This window comes from Columba livia, chromosome 5, assembly GCF_036013475.1.
Source record: "Columba livia isolate bColLiv1 breed racing homer chromosome 5, bColLiv1.pat.W.v2, whole genome shotgun sequence".
Classification (NCBI taxonomy): Eukaryota; Metazoa; Chordata; class Aves; order Columbiformes; family Columbidae; genus Columba; species Columba livia.
The window spans coordinates 27170899-27194716 of NC_088606.1; the positions used below are offsets into that span (position 1 = coordinate 27170899).

Sequence of the window (23818 nt, forward strand, 5' to 3'; positions counted from 1 at the left end):
CATGTGTGTTAGTGACAGGCTGTGTTTGCATCTGTGTCAGTGTCTCTGTATATGCATGTTTATTTACTTATCTCTTGTGTTGAAGATGAAAGCTTTTAACCCTACCCAAACTTCAAAACATTATTTCTAAAAGTTGAACCCCATAAACAGCAGAGTATAACTGCCCTCTCCCTCCTTTCTTTCTATTGCTTTTTTTTCTTTTTTTTCTTTTTTTTTTTTCTTTTTTTTTTCTTCTTTTTTTTCCAGCAGTGCCCGGCTTGCCAGACCCTTGCAGGAGTGTCTGTTCTGCATTCTTAGAGGTAGCTCAAAAAGAAATCAAGGCAGTAACTGCATCTCTCTGCCCTGTCCTGCAAACCCCTGCTGAAAGCCTGGTGGAAAGCTACACAACACTGAAACACAGCAGTGGCATTAACAATACATACATAAGCATTTATCCAGCCAGAAGAAACTGTTCCCTAAAAAACCGACTGCTAGTTTCTACAGGGCTGAGCCACATTAGCATGACAGGCTGCTTCCAGAAAGAGCATCATAGCTGCAAGGGTAAGAAATGTCTTTTTTATTTATGGTAAAAATATAAGCGGACCCTCCTGAAGGGATGTTTTTAAAAAAAAAAAAAAATGGCTGGAGTAGGGAGGGGAGACATGCTGGATGATGAGAGGTGGTTTTATCCCAGTAGAAGGATTTTTACTTCAGCACTTCTTGGGGGGCACTGTGGCTGCAGGAGGACAAAAGAGGAAGAGGATGATGAGACAGAAATACAGATGAGGTATCAAATGTGACTAGAGAGCATCTGGGTGAGTTAACAGGGATGAGACTTTGAAAGGAATCACGTGGGCAAAAACCTGAAGCTAAGAGGCTGTGTTCAGGAGGTGGAGATCTGGGTCTGGGTCCCTATGGAGACTGGGACTTGAAACCCAGATGGGAGAGACCAGTGGCACCTTCAGGTAAGAGACTAACAGAGAGAAAGGGTGAGCAATTGGGACTGGGTGGGAATTGGGAACAGCAGCTGGCCATGAGAGAAGGCAGTGGCTGGAAACAAGGAGCCAGGGCTGAAGAAGGAATGGGAGAAGGACAAAGATGGTTAGAGTGGAGTAAGGCAGAGCTAGAGGAGAAAAACCCTTGTTAGACACTACAGGCTGCCCTTCACTGATCATTCCAGGGCAGGGAATGGAGCATGAGGCCCCTGCTCATTGCACTGCTCTGGTCTCAGCCCCTAGCAAAATTGTCCTCTAGTCCACAGAGAAGTGAACAACTTAGTATTGCTACAAATCACCCCATTAACTCAGAGGGCAGAAGTCCATATGGTGAAGCTAAGAGCTAACCCCAATAGCATGAGGCATAGAGGTGTTAATATGATGCCACATAACAGAATTTTTGTTTTTCCACTTTGCTTCATTAAGAACCTAGGAAATTACCTACAAACACTCTCTTAAAAGAACTTTGTGAGCTGCCAAAGCAAACACGCAGAAGTTGGAAAGCGCCAGAGCTAAAGTTATCTGTGTAGTTTTTTTCTTCTTCTGCATGTGTGCATTTGGAATAGAGGAACCAATACTCTTTTCCCACAGAAGATGTGTCAGCTTGTGCTCAGCCCTGGGTCCTGCTGAAGATGAGTCAGGATTGTGTAATGAGAGATGCTTAGCACCCTATTCATCTGTTGCAGGTTCAATGGTGTGTTTTGAATACAGTTGAGGGGTTGGGAAAAACAACGACAGCTATCTTGCCTAAAGATATTGAATGTCAATTTGAAGACCTGGATGCATCTCTCTTTGCCTCTACCACATATATCTTCTACGATATCAGTAAATTCTTACACCAAATTTTGCACACATGATCACTTATTGCATGTTCCCATTTATAAGTGTACCTGACTTGAAACTCCTGGGTCTGATTTGGAGAAGTCTTGAGCACTCACAGCTGCAGCAGGACTTGAGTGGAGCTCTGCTCTGAATATCTAAAGAATTACATAATGGCAAGTACCTGGACAGATTAGGTCCTGGGTTCTTAAACTGGGCACCTGAAATCACTGCACCTCTCTGTTCTTTTGTTTTCCACCTGTAGGTGGTGATGGTAATCATAGGGGCAATCTGAAAATAAACACGAGTTTGTGAACTGCTTAGAGACTACAGCCATTAAGATAATGGGAAACTTCCCAAATGAAGTTTCTCTTTCGTCAGATCAAGATCAACTGGTCTGTGGTAAGTAGGGGTTTAGACCACATGTTAAACACAAGGAGAAAGCAAAATTTTGAATGGCTTTTCAATAAATGAATGCCACCCATCTAGTGAATGAAGCAAGGATCCTGTGGGAGAAGCATGAAGTGGTCATATATTTAAAGATGGCATCACAAACATGCATATAGAGGGAGTATGTTTAGACTGCATACTTCCAAGGCTGGCTATTCAAACTGCTGCACACCTAATGTCAAAACAAAAATTGCTAATATGATTTCTGTGTGTGGAGGGTTAGGGATAATAGTTGCTTTAGAATAGTATTTTCTTTTGAAGGAGAAATTTTCAGATGTAAATCAAGCTAAACATTGCTTGTATGTGCTATTAGCCAACCCTAACCCAGTTCAAAAAAAAAAAAAAAAAAAAAAGGTATGCATATATACTATTACAAAACCTAATAGGAACTGGGTGACTGCCATATATTACCTGGCACACTGAAACTGTGAAGTCTGCTTTCACCATCAGCGTGTGACTTATCATCTGGAAGTGATATAGTTGTGTAATTACCTTTGGACTGCAGTTCTTTTTGGTTCTTTACTGGCAAGCAAATAACGATGGAGAATAAGACTTTAGCACCATCAAGTAAACAAATAATTGGGCTGGAGATTTCAAAACCAGAGGTGAGAAGTGATTTTGAAGCTAGTCAAAATTCTGCAGGTTTTATCCTCCATGGATGTTATTAAAAGTAGTTATAAAATCCAGATCTTTGCCCTCCCTCACTCCCCAGCACCTTCTTTCCTTTACTACATGGTATGCAAGGCACACTGCTTGAAATATACTGCTGCTCAGCTCTGCACAGTCCATGTCCATAAACTGAGTTTGTTTTTTGAAGTAATTTGCACAGTATAGATCTATATTCTTCTCTAAGTGCACGCACCTGTAATTTCCATCAGCATCACTAGGAGATACTTGTAGTTAATGAAGAGAAAATGTGTGCTGCACTGGGCACTTCACACAAGAATCTACAAATGGGTTCCCATTAGGTCCCTCTGACTAAAAAAGTCATGAAAAGCACATCTGATAAATTTCCTGACTGGTTCACATGGCAGGTGGCCTTCCATTAGAAACAGGATAGTTATATCTGACATCCCAAATATTTCTGAAGTGAGCACAGAAATTTCAAGAACATATCAGCCCAAAGGTATCATTCTGTGTGGGGTCACAGCTCTCATCGACTCATCTCACCTACCGTGTCCCAAATGCTTTTGCAGATTTAACAGGCACTGTTTATTTAGCAATAAATCCATGCAGAGGAAAAGAGAAATTAAAAAGTGATGACAAGCGAGAAGATATTTGCTTATAGTCAAGGGTGAATTAGGTTGAAGTGGAGGAATACTGGAAGGCAGTTTCAGATTCAGGAGCTCCAGGGGTTCTTACACAGTACCAGCTGAGGAAAGACTGTGGGGTGGACCAAAGAGGATGCCTCAGCTATGTTAGCAGGAAGAAGGGGGTAAAGAGGAGAGAGTTTGATAAAGACAGGCAAGTGAGACTAGGGAGTTCAACTGATTATTTTAAATGTGACATATCACATATATTATGCTTTAGTGCATTCATAAACCCCCATTCTCATGCATTCACTAGAAACTGCGTGGGAGGAGCAATTTAGAATACTCCAGGGGAAAACTGAAACAGCAAAACTTGAAAGATTTTACAGACACACATTTTCTGAAAGTATATTCAAGTATTTGGTAGAAGGAAAAATAAATCTTTTGTTCAGGTCATATTTTAAGAAAATTTTCTTCCCCAGGAGGGTAGCACAGTACTGGAAGTCATTACTCAGAGGGGCTGCAGGTCCTCCATTCAAGGAAATTTTCAAAGCTGAGCTAGAGACAGCCAAAGGTGACCTGGTCTGCTGCTGGGGGTGGTGGGGAATGCTGACAAGCAGGATCAGAGCCCTAGTAGTCCCCTGTTTCCCAAAATCAGCAATGGTGAGGTGAGCGAGGACCCTGCATTTTGCTCTGTGGAGGCCCCTCTCTGGCTCTGACACCAGCAATCAAGCAAAAACATTACTTTGAAATACACCCTGTGAGAAAGCATTTCAGCTCACATAAGAGTCTGACAAATTTTAGCTAATGTTTCACATTTACTTTCAAAGCTGTGGCTAATGAGTGACATGGAGAATAGCTTCAAAACCATCAAAGTGTTTCAGTTTTGAAAAGTATTTAAAATAGGTCCAGCATTAAGGAGTCCTTGAGACTAGCAGTGCTAGGAGCATAACACTGCCTCAGGCCATCCCCATGCCCAAAAGAGGTCAAGGATGTCAGGCAAGATAGGCAAAAGAACGTTTTGTTAGTGAACCCAACTGGGGCTTACAGGGGAAATGCTTCCTTACAGAAAAGATTCCAGCTGCTCCTAATGTCCCAGCAAGAGAAGTGTGGGTATGTAGGCAATTTAGCCAGCAAGTACAAGAAGTACCTTCAGGGTCAGGTACCAGCTTTGAGGGTGTGGAGGGTGACGTTGTGAAAGCCAATATTAGCGGCTGCTGGACACAGGAGCTTAAATGAACAGAAATGTAATTACAAGATTTCATAAGTCCTGCTCCATATAGCTAATATTTAATACAAATCTGTTCTGGCACAATTTTTCATAAATTACTCCTATCCTTATATGTGCAAATGCCTCAGACATCTTGGGCTACACTCTTTTTTAACTAACTGCATCACTTTCTGAAGGAGGAATGGGTGTGGAGTGGAGCAGCGTGTTGTGGTCAGCAATTATATTGTTGATATCCATTTCTTAACTAACAATCGGACAATAGCTGAGATTATGTCCAGAGTAACCATCCCAGCAGCAGATGCATGTGTGATGCAGCATCCTGATAAGTCTCCTGCAGTTAGCAGAAGACTGAATGCCGACAATAATGCATTCAGAGAAGCCTCACAAAAGGACCAAGAAAATCAATGGACTGGATTTCTGTTGCCTCTCCCTGGAGCCATTCAGAAGGCTTACACTCCTTTTTTTTCTGAACAACTGTTGCCAGTCCACTGGCCATAGCACTGTGACACAGCCCTGCAGCCACCTGATCTCTCCTGTCCAGCACAATTCAGAGCCAGGGAAACACTATGGCACAATGAGCCCAGCATCAGCAGGACTGTGGTGAACTGGTATGAGCAGAGTCCAATGAATCTCACATCCAAAGCATGAGCCTTACCTCATGCATCTGTCTCTGTCAGGAAAAAATTGTTTGTTTGTTTGTTTTTTTCCCCCAGTCTCTCAAAAAGCAGATTTAGGTTATGCAGAAGAGACAGTAAGCCAGGTTTATGACCAGGTTTGGATTGATAGTTGTGCGGTCTAAAATACTTAGTAACAAGTGACACCACATCAGCTGGGCTGCTGGAGCTGAGTAAATGAATGCTTTAAGCACACTCCAGCTGCCAGGGACGATGTGTTAGGTGTTAAGACACCCTTGTGGATATGTGCAGGCCTTCAGCAGCAAACAAAGAGCTGGAAATTCTTCCACCCTTCTTCTCAGCATTAGACAGGGGAGATTGGCAGGCACAAGGAGACGGCTCATTTATGATTAATTAAATTATTGTAGGATTCACTTTATCTCACAGATCCATAGAAGTGATTTAATATATCTACCCTGCCCCTCACCCATATGTATAATTATTTCAAGTTTCTTTTAGTTACAGATCCAGAACTGGATCTTTTATTAAGTGGTTTAACAGAACTACAGAGCTGACAATGTGTGTCAGTTATTTCTTAGGAAAAAAAAAAAAATCCAAACTTGACACAATGTAGATACTTCTAACTGCCATATCTTAGTGGTTCCACAACCTGTGTAAGATATTGTGGTCAACATACCAAGAGAAACTTTTTGATGAAGACAATATATACATACGATCTATACATACAGAAAGTGACCAATGAGGGCTAATGCCACAGACTCCATTTGCCACAATAGTATTTTATGGCAAAGCCTGATTCTTACAACATTTTCCCTAACTTGCCTAAAGCACTATAACTACATGTAGCAGTGTCTAAGGTTATATCTAAACCACTTCTTCCTCCCTTCCCTGCTGCAAGCAGGCATTGGCTGATATTGTAGGAACACCTGTGTGTTGTTGGCTTCTGCACTTTTAGTGACCAGTGAAACTTCCAGACATGTCCTTTCTACACTTTTTTATTGGTTAAGTTCACAGAAAACCCACTTAATTATTGTATAATGCCTTCATGAATCAAGCTTTTACTGTGCAATTCAAGTTGCAGTAAAATGAGGGTGCTTCATATGTTAACAATTACAGGCTAGATTTATAAAAGCATCACACACTGTTTGCATTGGCTTTTCTAACTACTTTATTCATAAAACAGTGTTAATGCACTTAAAATAAATTCACCTCCCTTCTGAAACTCATTAAACTCTTGTGTCTCTGCACAGATAACTCTTTAGTCACCATGTACCCTAGGAATGCGCCACATAAAATAAAGCTGGTATGTTCCTGCTCACACTTTTTTACTGTTCAACCAGGCAGGTGTGTGAGTTAGCCATGGCTGGAGCCATGTCTATGCTGCATCTCACAAGGTTTCATGTTACAGACATGAGGGACCATCCATGGTGGACTCTGTCCTAAAGAGCAAAAGGATGAATTACAGCAAGGATCTAGACCACTATAAAAGGACACCAAGAAGAATTTTGCTTTGAAATTCTAATCTATGCTTCAAGCTCAAGTTTGCTCTGTTTCCGCTGGCTTCAATGAATGTCAGCTGTACTCACACAGCTGTAAAATGTTATTTATACCTGTAAGTCTACAGGGGTCAGGGTAACACAGAATTGCTGTAAGAGAAGAAGTCAGTCCATTGCCTTGCTGTAAGTGAGGGCAGGATTGTCTGCAATAGTAGACAGGCCCCTAGCAACTGAATTTTGTTTTTACAAATCATGTTTCATTTGGATGGAAACTCAAATTAGATTTATTTTGTAGGAAACATTTATTTTCTTACTTAATGCAATCTGACCTTTTGAAAGTATTTTTTTTTTGTACACCAAGAAGACAAAAGAATTTGCTTTCTGTTTTCTTGTTCCTTTTTTACAATAGGGATTTGTTTTGTTTTTCTTTTTAATATGGACACACATACATAAATTTATTTAAAATTTTGTAGAACACGATTTGTAAAAGAGGCACTGAGGAAGAAGTTGTTGATGGAGAGGACCCTTTACATAAGGAGGCATCACTGCTTTTTGACTCAGTCTTCATCCGAAGATCCATAGAAACCATAGTGTTTCTTACCAAATGAATTTCCTGGTTGGAACATGTGATCAGCTTGGAAAAAGTGTGGTTTTGTGCAGTCTGTTTCCTGCCCAAGTACAACTTTGCCTTTGGCACTAAACTAGCACCACAAGTCATAATCAATTAAAGTTCTTGTTTTTCCTTTTGGAACTAAGCACTCAAGCTTTTTGCGTGAAAGTCTTAATGGTTGCTGTATGTATAAGTGTGAATGTTTTCCTATGTCATTCATACTAATGAAGGCCTGCAGGTGTATTTGGAACACATTTTCTGAAGGGACTTGCAGAAATATTTTTTGCTTTTTCTTTCTGGTGACGCTCACCTGCCAGCCCCCAGCATCTGCATATAAAATCAAATTTTGTGGCCAGTCTGGAATTCCATACCCCAAATCAGATCATGAACTTGTACCCAGTTTAAAGTCTTCTCTGGAAAAATGCTCCAGGAAAAGACTGAAAACATTACAGAAGAAATACACCACTAAATGGGGCATAGAAACACTACTTCAGATTGACCTAATCAAAATGAATTTGTTTCGTCTTCCTATAACTGAGTAATAGATGTTGATAAAGCCACCAAATGATTTAGCTCCAAGCCTAGCTGAAATTTCTCTTAATGGTGAATATGAGATAAAAGTAATAAATGTTGCTCAGCCTTGAGCAACAAACTGATATTTCCCTGTTAACAGATGATATAGCAGTCATTCTTGTTACCCAGGTTTCTGAGGTTTTCTGAAAAGAAAGCACAGAAATCTGATAGGAAGGCACATAGTATTTGCCAAAATGAGTAATCCCAGAGAACTCACTAAGCCCATTGAAGTCAATTGAGAGATTTTTCATCTAGGATTTCTGTGAGTGTTCATATTTTCCAAAAAGCAGTGTGATTCAAAGTCTAGGAATATCTCTTCCTGGACTATTAGGAAATCTTAGATCAAGAATCTGGAGAGAGTACCCCAAAGGTGCTCTCCTAGTGAGGTTCTCCTGTGAAGTATTGATAAAACAAGACTCACTGTGTTTAAAATCCAGAGGTTAACAGTGATTTAAATTTCAGTCACAAGCAAAACAGCAAAATGAACCTCCCTCAGGAAAGCTGAGATTTAAAGGTGATGTAACAGCATTTACAGACTGTAACCATGACCTCAGTGAGCCAGACACTCTGCAAACACAGCTTTCTCAAAGCCATTGCAGAAACACTCTTGCATTAGCCTGCCCAGGCTGGAGCACCAGGCCTGTATATACTCTCTTCTTCCTTCTGAGTTGGGTTTGTTGGGACACTTGACGGGCTCCTGCTTCCACTCTGGGTTCCAGTTGTGTTTTAATGGACTTTAGTGTTCCCTGATCTCACAGTTCAATGAGTCAGTGGTACTACATTTACTGGAGCTTTTAAAAGCACAAGGAATAACAACTTTGCATTGGACCAAAGGCTCAAGCACTCCAAAGTATCATGTCTTCAGCAGTGGTCCAAAATAGCTGTGTATGGAGGAACACAGGAAGAGAGAGCTCATGTGACAACAGGTACCCAGAATACTCTCCAGATCTTGAGGAATCTTTAGGATAGGAGCTATCTTGCCAGATGTGACATCTTGTATTTAATAATGACCCTAATTTATCACATAAGAAGGATTTACAGAGTTAGCTGTGAGCATTTACAGACAACTTGTGGAAAAAATGACACCATGAAGGATTGTTTTTTCATATATACAATGTTACCACAGAAGAGACAGATTGTAATTTTCAGCTATATGTCAAATTCTCCCTTCCTCTGGATACACTTTTTTCTTGACAGTCTTTTGCCTCACAAATGTATTGTAGTTGTAAAAGCAACATCAGCATCCTCTGTTTCATCTTTGTACTACAACAGTTGAAATGCAAGAAATTCCATTTAAACCTAAGAAAAAAAAATACTGTAAGTGTAGTCAGAAAAGGGAACAGTTCACCTGGAGGGAGTGTAGATTCTCCACAACCGAGATGTCCAAAACCCGAATGGACATGGTCCTGAGCAACTTGTTGTAGCTGACCTTGCTTTGAGGACTGGGGTTGGACCCGTCTCGTGGTTTAACCCAAGCTAGCAATACAACCATGATAGCTGCTCGCTCACTGCCTGCCTCCCCCTCTCTCCTCCGCCCCAATAGGGGAGCAAATCAAAATGGAAGGGAGAAACTTGGATTGAAATAAACACAGTTTAATAAAATAACAAAATACTAATACACTAGTAAATAGACATATATAATAGAAATAGAATATAAAATAAAAGATAGTCAATGTAATTCTTCATTAACTCGGTTTGCACGGAGCAGCCAGTCCCAGGAAACAGCACCTGGTCCCAATAGCCAATCCCAGAGAGAGAAAAGAGAGAAAAAGACAGAAAAGCCTCAGAGGCCTCTGCAAAAATGGCAAGATGGGAAAGGATGATTTAAATAAAATCCTGAAAAGAACTCCTCTGAACAGGTCTCCGAGAGCAAAGAGAAGAGAAGAGAATACGAGAAAGTGACTGGAAGATCCCAACTCTCCCTAAATATGAAGCATGACGCCAATGGGATGGAATACTCTTATTGATCAGTCTGAATGTCAGTCAAGCTCTCCATGCCCCACTTCCTTGATGCCTCACACCTGTGGGCAGAGCGCTCAGAGTGTCCTTGACTCTCAGACCAGAGCAATTGAAAACATTAACTCCATTCTGGCCTGTTATCTCTTGTTCTCAAACTAAGCCCAAAGAATGACTGTGCTAGTTATGAAAAAAAAAAGTTTCTGACTGCATGAAGAAAATTAACTTTTCAGTCAAACCAGCACAGACCAGTTTGGACTAGATGATCTCCAGAGGTGACTTCCAAGCTCAACTAGCCTGTGATTCCATGGCTTTGCAAAAAAATGGAATTGAAAAATGGAATACATACCAGAAGTTTAGTATACCTTCTCCCCACTAATTTCAAACTTTCTGACCCTCATGAGAACAGGGAGAGTAAGATCCTATGACCCATGCTCACAGACCTGAACACTTTGATTATCTGTCCATAGTGAATTCCTGCATGGTCAGAGCAATAGGTAACTGAAAACTGGCACCAGTAGCCGTTTGAATGAAACATATGCTTGTATGTTTGTGATTACATACTTGCACTTTGTGAATCAGATTTACAGATGAAGCACACTCTTTCAAGGCCTTTCTGTCCTTACAATCATGACATCCCTGTCTGTGTTCTCCAAATTAATCTAATGCCATAACATTGTAACAGTGCTTATTTATTTCCTCCCCACATCCTATTCTGAACAGAAATCAAAAGCAAAACTCACTTTGACTTAAGGTGACTTCAGGGTTGCAGCAGCAGAACCTTCTGAAAAAAAAAAATCTCAAAATCTTAAACTCAACACTATGCTGTCTTTCTGACAAATCAATTTTAATGCAATAATGCAATTTTTGTATTGCGTTATTTCACACGTGGTTTTGGGGAGGTATATTATGGGTTAAGGCATCTTACAGTTTCTTGTACTGCTAATATTTTCCAACTCACCATCTTTAGATGGGTTTGCAACAGTCAGGCAAAGTATTTCCACATCTGCACTGGTAAACCTGACATGTCTATACATAATACTTGTGAAAACTGCAGGTTTTCTGTGTCACTGCAGGGTCCCTGTGAGATGCTGACTCTGGGCAGCTTAACTAAAAGGAGGTCAACATATATATCTACATATGTGCTATGTTTCTTAAGGGCTTGCCAAAACTTTTCGTTCTTGTGATTATTATGATAAAAACACAAATACAGTCATTCCCTTCCGATATGGGCAAAGGCCATATGATTTAGACTGAAACAAAGAAGGCAAAATATTAAGAAATATTTAAAACACACACTATTTATGGTGGATTTTTTTTTTTTCTGTGTAGAGAACACTGAGTCAGAAACCTGGTCTCTCAACCGCCTTTTACCTTTTGCAATTCCTTACACCGGAGCAGAGGTCTGTATTTGACAGCCCCAGCGAATCGCTGGTGGGTTTGTACCCACTTTAGGCACGCACGGAGGGTTTCTACAGACGGGAAATCCTGAGGATGTGAGTATTCAACAGCACGAAATACAACCCCAAGCCATGAGCTGTGCAAGTGCTGGGGCTGGCGGGAGAGCCTGGACCACTGCAGTTGTTGCAGGTCAGCCGAGCGCTTTTGCTCACAGATGCTTCAGCGTTTTACCTCTAGAGGGGGGTAGATACCTGTGTACCGCCTTCAGCCGGTGGCAGGGACAGCCCAGCCAAGGCTTCACTGCCACAGTATTTTCTGTCAAATTCCCCGAGTCACCTGGCAAATTACTGAATCACCTGGCAAACACACGATGGTTCTTTCGGAGCTGGAGGTACTGGCCTGTGAGGAAGCCTTGTAGCAATCCCTGTCCTGATACCAACTGGGGACCCTTTGGCATCACTTGATTCTCTGTTTAGAGCATGAATGCAGGCTTTGAAACTGGGCAGAGCTGAACAGGGGGACAATGAGTTGCCCCTATAATCTGCTCACTTATAATTGCTCCTGTGCTGTTCTCAGAGCCCACCTTCATGGTGACACTATGAAGGCCTGAGGGCATCACACAATCTCACGTTGTGTCCTGAAGGACAAGGCAAAAAAAAAAAAGAGGTTAAAACACCACACTTACTGCATTCCCGCTTGCGTACACAAGTGCTCTAGGATTGAGGTGTTGAGATAAAAATTTGAGTTATCTTAAGCAGAGGAAGTAGAGCAGAGGAGATGTTGCTCCTGTGGGAATATCTGTCTCATGGCTCTGCAGAAATCCTGAGCATCAGTAACAGCAAAACATTCTGTTTATGTGGAATATAAACAAAAGTAATGAATATAAATAATTCCTCTTGCCTTTCTCATTTCTGCCTGTCATTCAAGAGATAAGAGAGCAGTGTGACAACTAGCATGGATATGATATATAAATGATCTCCAGATGGAAAAGAAACTTAGCCACTTATTTAAAGTTTCCAGATGTTTGGAAGCCCTGTACAACTCACGTGTGTACATTAACAGGGCAGACCATGCACAGGGTATCTGGAGACCAAGTGCATCTCTGCTGCACTGTTGGCTTATGCACATATAATGAGTTCAATGTATTCGCTGTGTGCTGAGCGTACTGCACACAAGCTGGTCACCTGGGCACCAGCTGCTTGGTGGACCTGCTCAACCCTGGAAATGCTGGACTCAGGAGCATCTGATGCACAACATATGCATCCAATTTTTGGACTTGGATTCCCCCAGCAGAAGAAGAGATCCTGCGTTTGCAGGCAGTGGAAGCAGCAGATTTGGGGGGGCTTGTCTTGGCCATAGGGAACATTTCCAGCTTGTATTTGCTTGAGATCCCAAGTTGAACTGCAGGTTGTTGGTGGTACTAGCCAATATCCAAAACTAGAGATTTTCAGAAGCTGAAGATCCGGACAATTTTTTTCACCATTCTGTAATGGAAAAAAACCCTAGAAATATTGAGAGTTTTTCTTTTTTTTTAACTAAAATAACTTTTTTTCTTCTTGAATCACAGAAAGTGAATTGTGTATAACTTAGCTAGCATTTAGAAACTCCTGCATGATAAGGTTTTCAAATAAATAAATATTATACAATGTAAAACATCTTGGGACTATGGAAAGAGTTACACTGCATATGAAAGTGCATCAACAAATTATTTTTCTATTGACACACCTCTACATTAAGAAAAACTTTACATTAGAAAATAGAAAATTTAGCCTCAGTCTCTGTGTCTTGTGAGCTTATAAATACCATATTACAAAATAAATGTAATATAATTAAGTCCGTTTTGGAGGACAGAAATGCAGCAAGAGTAGCATAAATAGAACTTCAAACTTTAAAAAATCAATGCCTGTGTAAAACAAAACAAAACAAAAACATAAAATGTCATTTCTATTTTATTGTATTTTATTTTATTGTATTTTATATTTTATTTTATTTCCACATTCATTGTACAGCTTCTGGGCAGAAGGAAAAAAAAAAACAACACTATAAATGTTTCCTCTCTAATGTCATCTTTTTTTTTTTTTTTCTTTTCTTTTTTTCCTATGAAACATGTTGAATCAGCTCACACACATGCAGGTTGATTTCCCTCCCTGATGCCCAGAGCTCAATACCTCCTGCTTCCTTCCAGCAACCTCCATTTCCTTTGTAGGTTCAGAAGACGGTCCTCTCACTGGCTTTCTGCCCACAGAAGGAACTGAAGCTTATAAAACACACATGCCAGTTAGAGTTGATATTTCAAAAAGTCCTTCTTGAGGTTATCTTTGTGCCTTTTTTCACCCTTTACACCCTTTGGTTCACCCCACCAAGGGTTTGATCTTCTGACATAAATGAGGAAAGAAGTTTTGTGGCTTTAAAATTATTTAAGACATAAGCAGAACCAAAGATGTCTCCCTTAATTTTATACCGAGGCTTTTGCACTTAGTAGTTCTCTCACCTGTGCAGTACATTTGGCTGGCTTTGGACATAGTAAGATTTCAAAGCAATGATCCAAATCCACAAAACAAAGATTCTGCTCCTTATCTCTGTGCTTAACACTTCAACTGATTTCTCTTTCAAAGGTCATGAATTACCTTACAGAAATCAGGGCTACATTGACTTCCTTGATCCCAATCTGCTAGGCTGAAAATCTCAGTTACAGAAAATGGAATAGCTGTTGAGTTGCAGAAATTCACAATATTCCTTTGGCATGTACTTTTGTAAGCTTGGAAGGCCAAGAAGACTCATAGCAATCAATAAGACCAAGAATTCCTAAGCTTGCTAAAATTCTTCTTAGGAAGTAAAATAGTCACAGCATTTTTAAGTATTCCTATATTTACTTCAGAATTGCTTGTGTTCTGATCATATACCATTTTGATCGCATGCTTTTTTGATGTGAAAAGTGACTTGAGATAAACAGAAACCAAAGAAGGGTTAACACAGTCTAATTCATTTTAAAGCAGTGCTGATTCCGTAGAAGGCATAACTGCAGTTAAAGTTTTAAAGTATTTTATTTTATCTAATGTTTGTTGTATTGTGTCACTATGAAATGAGAAGAGGGTGAATCAACTGAGGAAAAACATACATATTTTTTCATTCACCTGTGAAAGGACTTTCCACCCCTCTGAAACCTAATGAATTGCAGTCATCCACTCAGCTTCAGAGAGTATGCCCTCTTCAATTTCTAGTTGTTTATTAGAGCATTTTCATGTTGTTTTTTTTCCACAGAGAAGAGTCTAGAAAATGTTGGAGGTGTAAGTTCAGCCTTTTCTGGGCAGTGAGACAAGCCTGGTGGCCTGCATGACTCATCTGCAGAGCTTTACTCATTCGAGTACGAAAAAAAAAAAAACCAATAACAAAAGACAAACTAGATCTTTATCCTGGTTTTGAAGTACATTATGGACTACTGGGGTGACCTGAGTTGCCTTGCCATTTAGCTAGAAGATAATTTCATGTGACTTGACTGTAACCTCTGGACTTTTCTGTGATAGAAGTTACATCACTGAATGAGGCTGGTTTTGACTCCTGTGCATGATTTTGAGCTCTATATTCTACCTACTAATCACAGAGAACTTTCAGGTGCCAGGCACAGATTTCTCAGGTTGCGCAGACTTATCCAACTGTACAGCCTCACACCTGGCTTGGGAGGAGCAGTAGTTCGACAGATTCGCACACTGGCATCATGGCATGGAGATGGGTGATGGGGAGTTGGACAGCACAATTAGGACATGGCTAAAACAAAATGGAAAACTCATTGTCACAGGGTACTTGGGGCAGGGTTGAGGGGGGACAACCCTGGGCAGACCTGTGGTTACAGTCAAGCTGGGGGAGTTAATGTGGTTTGGGGATCTGTGACCAGCTGAGGTGGGAGAGGAGCATGTGTCACTCTAATGTGTGAAGGGGCCATGTGTGTTTGAATCTCATGCTGGCAGGGAATCTGAACAAGCCTTTACATAGTCACCTGGATAGACTGAAAGATCAGGCTATCTTACAGTTAATTTTGTTGGGTGACTTCAGTTTCAGGCACTGTTTTAAACCCGAGAGGAGTGTGGTCAAAGACAAACAGAAATTTCCATGATGTTTAATCAAAGGTAAATGGACTGTGGAGAGTAATTCTCTTACAGAAACCTGTCAATCTATGTATCATGGAATGGTCAATGACAACCAAAAGATTAAGTTCTTGGGGAAGAAACTATATTTTTGGTACCAGTAATCAGCAGTTGGACAATAACTATTTTTATTAAAACAACAAAATTTGAAATTTAAGTTTCAAATTTTTGGGGAAACTTTTTTTCCCTTAAAAAAAAAAAAAGTGAAAAAAATCCTCTTGCTTGGAGTCAGGAGAAAAAGTCAGAATTTCTCATGACATAAAGTACCATCAAAATATACCCATAGTAAGCTTCGATTTTATTTTTTTTTTATTGACTACAGAACTTCCAGGTTAGGGTATTTTGTTATCTTGCTAAATTCAAAATATTACAGATGAAATGAAGTGCTTCAACTGTAGAAAAACAAAGCACTTCAAGCTGATGAAATGAAATATTCTGATATTTTTCCACTGAGCAATTTAGGTAAAATGCTAGAATCCTAGTGAGTGTCCAGACAGCAAAGAGCCAGCAATGGGCTGCAGAAGGGTGCAAGGAGGGAGAGCACATTCTGGAGCTATAGAAATAAATGGAGTGGAAGGCTGACAAGAGCTTTTTACTTGTTGGTCTTAAAGAACCTTGTGTGAAAAGACACTTTAAAAATACGCATTGCTAGGATTCTCTTTCTCTGTTATTGTCTTTATGCTGCCATGAAATATTTCGGGCTGTTACAAAGAAATAAATGTACGAAGAGTGAAAACAGACTGTTCTCTTCCCGTGTTCAGGTCCCAGCAGCTTACTTGTCCCATATATGAGCCTCTACCAACTACATGATCTTTTACTGTTTATGCCAGTTGGCCTACCCTAGAGAAGGTGACATAATACCTATGCACAGAATATGTACAATAAAAACCTAGATGCATTTCCACGAGCCCTCATTCTCTAAGCTCCTTACTGATTTCTGGTGAAGGGGAATAGTCATTGGCAGACATGCTACTGGCTCCAGCATTCACTGGGTCATTAAGCCTCCACTCACTGGGAAAATAACTGTTTTCATCACCTCATTTTACTGAAGATCTCAAAAATGTACTGTTTAGCTTTGCATCACTGTCATACTGAATTGACTCCCTTCATTGCACCTGCCATAGACTGTCAGAGGACTGACAGCTTCATTCCCTGAAAGATTCAATATTGCTGCTGTAGGTTGAAGCCAGCACACTTAGCAAGGCTTGATCTTTTTCTCAACGTGTGGCTTTAGAGGCCTTAAAATCACCTGTCAGCTCAGTTTGTCTTTCTGAACAGGATCAAATGGCCAAGTTGCAGGAAAACCTCAGCCAATTTTTTCCTTCCCAAAACTGTAGATTCCCATTAAAAATCACTGTCTCTCATAGCATTTAGGGCTCAGCCAATATTTATGATTCTCCACTACCTTTTAATTTGAACCCTCTGAACAAAATTTATTCTTCAAGGATGGAATGTGATGCTGTGTTACTATAAAAGATAGAAGTGCAGTTTGTTATTTAAACTAAGGGTCTCACTTCGTCAATAAACATCAAAGTATGTTAAAGTCAACACAAACGCAATGCAGATGCCCTGGAAAGGCATTTCATATTGTCACAGTAAAGGGATGAGGCCTTTGTAGGGTTTGTGAGCCTCACAGATTTATAGTAATTTGATTTTTTCCTTTAAGGCCCCGAGTCCTGACATCAGATGAACACAGAAGATACTCAGCTTTCCAAAAACATTCATTTCTAGCTTTTGTGTTTACAGGATATAATTTCCAAAAAGGACCTCAGAATTTAGGTTATCTGTTACAATATTATTATAATTAGCTTGTGATTAGGGGCAACATTGTAGAATTTTTTGTTTTGTTTTGTATCTGAAAAAAAGATGTTGAAAATACTTGCAAATATTTTCTTGCATAGTGACTTTAAACAAAGATTACAGTGGGGTTAATGCATTGTTTCTGATGTAAATATATAACTTCTAACTGTATAGCTCCTCTAAAGTATTGATGCTAAATGCTAATAATAGTGATTCTTTTTAATAGGCGAAAATACATCTCCGATTATGTCCCAGGAAGAAAGCTGATGAGGAAATGAAGTTCAAAGCTACAGACACAGAAACCGTGCTGCTTGCTTCCTGTTTACTGCTTTCTAGGAGAAAACAGATGGCAAGTAATTCTGAAAAGGCCAAGAAGATGGTAAGAAAAAAAGCAGGAGCCCTGGCACTGTCCACAGTTTGAGGGGACATAACCTACCACCAGTATACTCTGGAAGTGAACTCCTACAGGCTGTGGCCAGACTGCAGCCTTCAGTATGTCGTTATTCCCCATTTGATGCCCAAAATGCCAATACAAACTCTGCCTTTGCCAGATTATACATTTTCAATGACGTGTATCTTTAAACAACTCTGTAGGAACGGACAAACGAGGCAGATTTTTCAGTAAAAGTTTATGGACCTGTATTGTTGCAGACTGTAGGAGCTGTAACCTGGTGCTGTGTCCCAACTGTCATGCTGTGGAATGCACATGACACTGAAGAGAAGAAGAAAAAAAGAAAAATAAAAAGGGGGGGGTGGGGGGGCGGGCAAGAGAAGTTGTTGAACTGAGGGTGGAACTCTGTTTTGTGCAATCCTTCCTCTAACATGCTGTAGACTCTAGATGCTATGATGCCAGGTTATCTTCTCTGTTATTCCCATTTATATGATGCATTTTTCTGGCCAGAGGAGCCTGACTTAGGCATCCAGCTGGGCTGGGAGTGGATGGTCTGTGCTGGAGGACTGCTGGACACAGGAGCAAGCACTCGCTCTCACCTTCCCTGCTGTTTCTTGGCATGCAGCCTATTCCCATGACATTATCTGAAACTGGTCATGGAGGTTTATGGTTTATTTTTATAGCAATCTTTTCAAGCAATTATCTTCCAACTTGTAGCTATAGACCTTTATGCTCTCAATCTAACAAGGGCTTGTTTCTGTAAATCCACTTGTTTAAGATTTCCCTCATGTGTGCACACTAAACACATTGTTAACCTTGACAAGCAGTTAAACACTTAACCAGCACTGCAAAATTTCAGCTCATTTTCAAGTGTCGTAAGCCTTCATTTCTCCTGTCTGTTCTGTAAGCCTGGCATGGCATGGCAAAGCAATAAAGGAAGGAATAAAATACCTAGAGCCAGCAACTCAGCCGTTTGACATCAGTGCAGCTCCTCCACAAAGTCAAGGGGACTATAAACACTCACTGTTTTTCATAGGTCTATATGTATTTTATTTCTCTCTCATTTCTGCAGGGGTGTGGGTGTGTAGTTGTTTGGTTTGAAGACACTATCTTTATTTAAAAGAGTATTAACAGCCTATTAGTCAATATTAATTTTTTGTGTGTTTCAAGTGGCGTAGATACCTTGCATAAATGCAATTATCTCATGCTAATAAAATCTATTAGAGATCATGCTGTCCAGTGTGTTTTACATCTTCACAATGGACTAAAAATCCAGGCTGTGATTCTATATTACACTACTGTTTTTTAGCTACTGTAACTCAAATTATTTGGCTGGAGATGCAGAAGAACAATCTGAAGATGGAGTGAGCCAAGCCCCCCTTCACTAGGCATGGTGCCCCAGAATATGACATGCAATTCACATGGCAGCCTTAGGCAAATTCTGGAGCCTGACTTTCTGGATCTGGAAAAGAAAAAGGGAAAATGTTGATGTAGCGGTTACTGCACAAGTGAAACACCAAACAGATGATTTGAGATCAAAAACAAGGCAGGAAGAACACAAACTCTCTGCGTACAAAGATTAATTACATAAAATAAAAGCTGGAAGAAATAAAAAAGCCAAACAAGGCAGTACAGGAAATTTCTGAAAATGTTGTTGTTGGCACTAAAGGAAGACAGAGAAGATTCTGCCTGCAGCTGTAATACAGTTGTTGCATCCAAACAAATTAAAACCCTCTGAGGACCAAAAACCACAATAAACTGTAACATTGTTTAAGTGAAGTTGTAACTTTTCTCTGCCTCCCAAGCCTAACACTGATTTAGAGTGTGAAAAATTAACTTAGGAGCATGCAGTGGCACAGAATACCTTTCTAGGTCCAGGGAAGCTTAAGACCTGTTTATGTAGGTGTTAACATATATCTTCTTACCGTCTTGCTGCCACTGAACAAATGAGACTTGTGCCCTGATTTTCCACCTCTGTTTCAAGACTCCTGATGGGAGATTCTGAGACTCCTGATTTGGGTGACCTAAGCAATCAGAAGGTGCACATACACACTTTCAGAATGAGTGATGCATTATTTCCTAACAGTCTGGCTTATTTACTGCATGGTGTTTCAGACACTACTGTAAAAACGAGCAGCTGGGACTTTGCTGCTAGAGGTTTGCTCATAAGAACCCCCTTCTCCCTGCCTCCCAGTCCTATCTCAGTTGCACTTGGTTACCGAGAAAGTTTTGCATTTGTTATAAGGTGCTTATGCTGATTTACAAAGCCTTTGAAAAGCAGAGCCCAAGTTACCTTTTTGAGTTAGTGACGCTTTACTCCGTTGGTCACAGGCTGAGGTCAACTGATACACGTCTCTGTGCATCTTCAATGCTGAAATGCGTCACTTTGGGTGGTCGCTCTTTCAGCCATTATGCACATGGCCCCTCTGCCTCCTGACAGTACTGGCCCTGCCACCTTCCCCGTGGTTACAGTCCAAACCCAAGATGCAGTTGTGCTCATCAGCCATTTGCTGGATGCAAATCATCAGGATCTCTTAAGAATCATTCCTAACACCCCTTTTCAGTTGTTTCTCTTTGGTATTTTGACATGTGTCTGCAAGATAAGGCACTACAAATAGTGTTTGCTTTTTCCTGCCTGTCATTCCATTTTTATGTTCTATTTGTGAATGTAACTCCCCCCGCAGTACAGCAAGAGAGCATGCATAATGTAGCTATGTGAGCACAGGCAACCTTTTTCCTACTCTAAAGTAAACATTTTTTTATGGACCAAAGAGCAGAATAGCTTTACAAAACACTTATTTGATTAAAAGAATAAAACCAGCTGCTGCTGTAAAGAAACTTAAAATATTTATCAAGTTAAATATGGATTGTACAGTCTTATGTTGACTCTTTAACCTTAAATGCCTACTAAATCAGCGCAACAGATCAGAATTCACAGAAGTCAGCCTTCTAAAACCAGCACTATTAATAACTACTTTAAGTTTCATAAATCTGACTGATGTCAAGCATAATACAGAGAATTACATGAGCTGGAATTTTAACTGTAGTGTTAATCAATGAATGTTTTTGCTGACTGACTGAGAAACATGGAAAGCAAGCATATTAACAAAAGGAAAAAAAAAAAAAACTTGGAATGTGTCTGCTCCAGAAACAGTAAAATAGCTTTATTTCACTGATGTAACAAATTCCATCATATGAAAACTATTATACAAAGGTTACTCATTATTAAAGGTATACCACAAAATGTCATGGTAATAGAGTGTTGTCATGGGATAAATATATCTCACTTTGAAATACTCACCATAAATGCCTCAGTCACCGTAACTTCCATTTAGCTGCAGAGGGCTGGCAGGAATGTTTTGTTTTAAAATTAATCATCCACTGTTCCTCCTTCCTGTCAGTAAGCTTAAGCACTGCAACATGAGGGAGAAAATCTTGGAACTGTTTTTCATATTCATCCAATGCCCAAGACCAGAGGCAGGAAGGGATATTCTCAAACCTGATTTTGGAAATATCCTAACTTTTAAAATTTCAGCAAGAGCTCTCAATTAGCTGCAGTACCCAAAGGTAAGCTGCACTTACTCTAAGAGAAGAATTGACCAATAGATGTTTAAAGCGATTAGTATTTGCCCTGCTAAAAGCTGAGATTATCACAGGTAAAATGGCCAGCAAAATTAATTACAAGTATTTGAATTTAAGAAGGATGTCAGCAGAAAACTAATCACCAAAAAAGCTTTAAGACGATTCAGTTGAGTTTAAAACTGTATGTGTGGAGCTGAGTAAAGACCCCTAAAGTAAACAGCTGATGTACAACCTTACTCTGAAATCAGCTTGAAAAGGAGGGCAGAGATGGGGAGGGTCAGCAGTCATTTATTCACTATTAGTTATTGTGTGTTCTTCCAGCCCCTTGGCTTTCTGTCCTCCCTTTTTCACGGAGCCTGTGTGTTCAGCATTTGCCTGATGCCAGAGCCAGCTCCTTCTCTGACAAGCTCACTTGGGGATTTGCTGGCTGGTTTTTTAGGATGAGAGGCACACACGGGCTCTGCCCTGCTTCTGCATCCACAGGGATTCAAACCGCTCTCCAGTGCAAGCTACCCCTGCCTCGTGACCTCAGGGCGAGTACATGGCTCTAAATTATCATATGAGTCCACCCAAAGTGGAAAAAAAAAAAAAAAAGTATGTCTGTGAGTATGCATAAACGTTAACTTCTCATAAGGCAGCAATCGTGTGCTCAGCAGCTGAGGGCTGGTGTGGAGCTGCGCTGGGAGAGGAACATGCTGAGTGAGACTGAAGTGGTGTGAAAGGAAACTGGATTTTCCTACGTTATTAATTTCTTCCCGGCAGTAAAAATCACTCTTTCCTTTTTTAGCAGTGTTACAGCCTGGCTGAAAACTTTATGAGAAATTGCTCCTGGATCTTTTACAGGAGCTTCAGCAGTCGCATTTTGGAAGCCTTTACTTAATATGATGTCACTGGGTCTGCAGAGGAGTAAAACTCCCAGATAACTTTTCTTTTGAAATGTTCCTGTGGCGTTTGTTTCCACACAACTCATAACTTCTCTGCCTTAAGAACTGTGGCCGTTTACATAGCTTCAGCAAATAAAACATGGCACACACACCAGTCCAGAACTAAGCACAGATGTTTTCAATAGTGCAAATTGTGCAGTGAATCCATTATGAAATACCTGTCCCTGCAATCTCATGTGAATGCTTACTTAGAATTTTGGACAGTATTTTATACGACTAATTTATTATATGGATACTCAGTAGTCACAACATGTACAACCACAGCAGTTGTATGAGACAGCTGATTTAAAGTAATCTGACCCTATTTTATAGGCAAGGAAACAGATCAAGGACATGAAGCCAAGTGGGATGAGAGTGGCAGAACTAAAGTTAGTGTTCAGCTTTTCCTTCATTCTTATCTAACACATGCTCCCTCAGACCATGTTGCCACCCTGTTAAAGTCAGACTTTGATAATTACTGTGCAAAAGAACCTCCAAGAAAATAACTTGGGGAGACATTTATATCCTCACTGTATGTGAAAGTAACTGCATAAATTTATTTTCATCTAATTCAAATACATAACTAAATTTCATTACCTGACTCCAAACTATATCTGCCTTATTGGAATCCTTGTTGCCTTTTGTGGCTAAGAATAATAATAATAAATAAAAACCAAACCATCAGAGTCAGACCCAGTGACTTCACGAGACTCTCTGATCACAAACTTAAAGTAAGTCATGTCTGAAAACACGCTTTCAGATATTGTCTCATAATCAAATATTCCAGTCTAGGATTGTTTCAGGATCTTTTGAAGTTTTGCTGTGCAGCTGTAACTTTTAATGGCATTTAAGAAACTGCAGCAGGACTGCGAGATTGCCTCATATTCTCATGGCTTCTAAATGCAACTTCTGATAGGAAAGTACGCCAGGCACTTGATGCTGCTGTCAGAAAATGACTGCAGATAAGTTTTTAAATTGAAACTGTGGAGAGATAAAAATGAAGGGAAAAAAGCTAAAACATTGGTTGAGAGAAGGGAAGACAGAAAAGCACTGTGAGGAGAGACACTGAGGAAGAAAAGAAGATTAATCATCTACTGTGAGGCTTAAAGACCATTCTTATGTTAAATAATGAGCATCAAAAGTGTGTGTATGCACTTTCATATATAAAATACATAGAGCTGGATGCTTTACATTTGCTGATTCTTTGTTTGGAAGTTTGCTGTATGCGAAAATAAACTGTAGCCTCTTTCTGTAAAAAGCCTGAAACAATCCTCTTTACCAGATATGGTTCTGAGGGCAAAAAAGCAGCTCAGTAACAAGTCAGGGCAAAGCTGAAAAATACAGATGCAGAATTTGAATCACATTTGGAAAAGGAGACATTTGGGTCTGAGTTTTGGCCCATGTGTAGTCAAATGTAAAAACCAATTTTTACCGCTAGAGACTGAAAGTGCCCTGTGAGCTCCCTTGTGGTAACTTCTTGTACAGCCAAAGCCTCTCTGTTATTTATTGTGTGGCATGCCTGAGCTGGCACTGCTTCACCCAGCTGAATTCTCTTTAAGTCAGCAGAGTTACTTTACTCAACATT

General features: G+C 40.1%; 1 long non-coding RNA gene across 1 annotated transcript in view; it reads left to right on the forward strand.

The window, feature by feature from the left end:
• Nucleotides 1-18958, forward strand: part of LOC135579559 (uncharacterized) — a 40470-nt gene extending 21512 nt beyond the window's left edge. Inside the window, exon 2 of the long non-coding RNA XR_010472897.1 lies at nucleotides 17564-18958. This is a non-coding gene — a long non-coding RNA (uncharacterized LOC135579559). The remainder of the gene's footprint in view (nucleotides 1-17563) is intronic.
• Nucleotides 18959-23818: the final 4860 nt, after the last annotated feature.